The sequence below is a fragment of the Mustela lutreola genome, chromosome 8 (assembly GCF_030435805.1).
Source record: "Mustela lutreola isolate mMusLut2 chromosome 8, mMusLut2.pri, whole genome shotgun sequence".
NCBI lineage: Eukaryota > Metazoa > Chordata > Mammalia > Carnivora > Mustelidae > Mustela > Mustela lutreola.
The window spans coordinates 122,133,689-122,137,318 of record NC_081297.1 but is presented as its reverse complement, the minus strand read 5'-3'; the positions used below and the strand labels follow the sequence as shown (position 1 = coordinate 122,137,318).

The 3,630-nt window shown below is 35.3% G+C and overlaps 1 non-coding gene across 1 annotated transcript; it reads left to right on the top strand.

Moving 5' to 3' along the window:
* Positions 1-2,476: 2,476 nt before the first annotated feature.
* On the top strand, positions 2,477-2,581 carry LOC131839984 (U6 spliceosomal RNA). The gene has a single exon (XR_009357104.1). It is a non-coding gene; the product is annotated as a U6 spliceosomal RNA (small nuclear RNA).
* The last annotated feature ends 1,049 nt before the right edge of the window (positions 2,582-3,630 follow it).

Sequence of the window (3,630 nt, the reverse complement as noted above, 5' to 3'; positions counted from 1 at the left end):
TTGTAACCTCCTAAGAAGTAGTAAAAAGTAAAAATATGAACAGCTTCAAATAAGGTTTGCCACACTAAGGCAATATACAAAAAAAAAATCAGAGAAAAAAGAAGATTACATTTATGAATAAAGAATTATTAAGGGAAAAGATTCAGGTCACATTCTTGGACTTTAACATCAACAGCAAGGATCATGATAAGCACTTTGACATTGTTGCTTGTCCCATTGTGGTCCCAGGTCAGAAACCTTGCTATACTGAAGGGATCATGGGTCTGAATGATGTAGTAAGTTTTGTTTTGTTTTGTTTTGTTTTTGTTTAAAAGATTTTATTTATTTATTTGACAGACAGAGATCACAAATAGGCAGAGAGACAAGCAGAGAGAGAGGGAAGCAGGCTGCCCGTCGAGCAGAGAACCCGATGCGGGGCTTGATTCCAGGACCCTGAGATCATGGCCTGAGCCAAAGACGGAGGCTTTAACCCACTGAGCCAACCAGGCACCTGACATAGTAAGTTTTATTTCAATTTTAATATATCTGAATTCTGAAGGTTTTTTTAAAAAAAATGCTTTAAATCATATAAATAAGTCACTTTCATTGTGCTTATCTCACACATTAAGTACCTGCTGATATAAATAATATTAGAACAGATAGTACAGCTTATTCCAAGTAAAAGACTTAAAACATATATTATGATTGAAATTAGAACACAAAGATTTTAAATAATTTTACCACAGGCACATAGACAGTGAAAGAGACAGAATCGAAGCATTGCTATGCTGATCAAATGGAAAAACAAAGAATCATTAATAAATTCATCATCTAGTACTTCTTGCATCTTAGTATATATGTCAACTAAGATCTTTATATGTCCATATAATGTTAAATCAAATCATACAATTCATATTGGCTTGGAATCTTCTTTTCTCAGTGAAAAATGCATCATAGACATTTTTTTAAATCAGCAATCAATATTTCTCAATCTTTGAAACCCTAATCCAAAGCACTTTAAGAGTGGTGCCACCAAAACAAAAGAACTGTCTCTGAACAAGTAAGTTTGGGAGCTGCTTTGTAAACACAGTAAAATGAAAACTATACTTACTGAAGGGCATTTCAGGACATTTAGTATGCTTATGCATATTGTAATTACCCAGTGAAACATACAGATTGTTTCATTACCCAAAATTAATTGGGTAATTACCAATTACCATCTACCATAAATAGGTAAAGCAATATAATACAGTGGTCTGTTTTTTTATTGCATACTCCATAAGGGAACACAATTTGAACACAAACCAACCATGTATGTATAATCACTTATTTATAGATTATATGCACATTCTATTGTTCCAATGGATTGTGTGTATTATACAATACAAAAAATAGAAAAAAGTGTGAATGAGTTAATGTATTTTGAAGACCCTGCTGATATTAATAGCTATTATTAATATTTTGCTAATATTAACAATTATTTCAAGGCATGTAGGATAAACTTCATCTTTATGGTAGTTGTTGTAAGTATAGATTTTATTAAATAAATATTTTACCTATTTATTTGAGAAAGAGTAAGCAAGAGAGAGAGAAGGAGCGGTGGGGGGCTGAAGGAGAGGGAAAACGAGAACCCCCTGAGCAGGAAGCCTGATGCGGGGCTTGATCCCTGGACTCTGGGATCATAACCTAAGCCAAAGGCAAACACTTAACCAACTGAGCCACTCAGGTGCCCAGTAAATATATATTTTAAATAGATACTGATGATTTTAACTTTTAACATATTTTCCATAGTGGCCTGTTAGCTGTTACTGTTTTTAACTACTAATATGCCAGGTTAAGAGCTTATACAAGGATTAAAAGTGTCATCATTATAATTGAAAACTATACAACACATAGCAGTTACACAGAAACATCTCCACAGTGTGGCTCTGACTCTTCCCTCAGGATCCATCATTTGACTTAACATGTGACCAAGTGAGGTTTCAGTGTCAATGAGGACATGAATATTAATTAAAATGTAATTAAAATCATAGCATTTTCTTTCCTTATCACAGGAGATCATCCCGAGAATTAAGGCCTTATGAAGGATACTTCTTGTGAAGTGTGATAGGCAGAAGAGATATTACCTTGTGTTGAAAAGAGCAGGAGCAAAGGAAAGAGAAATATTCCAGGTAGACTGGTATTTCAAATGACCTGGCCAAGAAAAGGAGGAAGAAATCTTACCTAAAAGGCATAAATGTCAAGATACTTTATTTACTTTTACTTAGTTGTTCTTAAAATGGATGCATCTTAAGTATGTTTAAATATCAAATATATGCTGGTGGGAAGAGAGCCAATGGAAAGAGAGGAGAAAGAATAAAAGAGAAGAAGATGATGGATGAAGAAAAATTATAGGACCGGAGCCTGAGCTATTGCAACATACAAATGAAAGCTCTAGTTCCCAATTAGGAGAGCAGGAGTAATACATGAAAACACCCCATCTAGAAAGAAACAGTCTGTGCTGCTTGACAGCACATATACTAAAATTGGAATGTTACAGAGAAGATTAGCAAGGTCCCTGGGCAAGGATGACATGCAAATTTGTGAAGTGTTCCGAAAGAAAGAAAGAAAGAAAGAAAGAGGAAAAGAAAGGAAAGGAAAGGAAAGGAAAAGGGAAGAGAAGAGAAGAGATGAGAAGAGAAGAGAAGAGAAGAGAAGAGAAGAGAAGAGAAGAGAAGAGAAAGGAGAAAAGAAAAGAGAAGGAGAGAAGATGTGGCCTGACTCATACTGTGACAGGGACTAGAAATGAAAGCAAAAATAGATGAGTGGAGAATAAATAAAAAACCAGTATGATAATGCAGAACCAGCACCACAGAAGAGAGGCTGACCCTAAGGTGAACAGCACCCTTATTCCTTTAATGATTCCAGAACCATTCTCAACGAAGAGATGCAGTGAGGAGGAATTGGTAGTTAAACCAGAACCATCTCATATATTGATAATGTATTACCAATCTATTTTCAAATTTACAAATATCTACTTCCTGTTTACCATGTTCCAAAAAACAGGCTGGATGTTGAAGGTCCAAAATGAACAGAGGCATGTGCTTCTTGCCCTCACAGTTTTCATTTGCCTTTTTATTTTAGCTGCTGTATGTATGAATTATTTAAGAAATTACATACAGTTTGTCTCATAGTGTAAGATGTCATTCTTAATTAAATCTTGTATGTCTTGAGTAGAAAAGAAAAAACAAAACAAAAAACTCTTAGTTTTGAGTAGGAAGAAAAGTGAACAGCATGGACTTTACTGATTTTTTTTTTTTTTTTTTTTTTTTTGGTAGTCAGTATTAGATGCCCTAAGTGGGTAAAATTGCTCAGAATAGTTCCTAAAACTCTACCATCTCATTGATACTGGAATATGCCAATAGCTATAAGGACACAAATACAGCTTCTTGCCTTTTTTTTTTTTTAAGATCTTTTTTATTTTACAGAGAGATTATAAGCAGGGAGAGAGGCAGACTGAGAGAGAGGGGGAAGCTGAGCAGAGAGCCTGATGCAGGCCTAGATCCCAGGGCCCTGAGACCAGGACTTGAGTTGAAGGCAGAGGCTTAACCCCCTGAGCCACCCAGGCACCCCAGCTTCTTGCTTTTTTAACATCTTTCGTTTCTCCAGTAT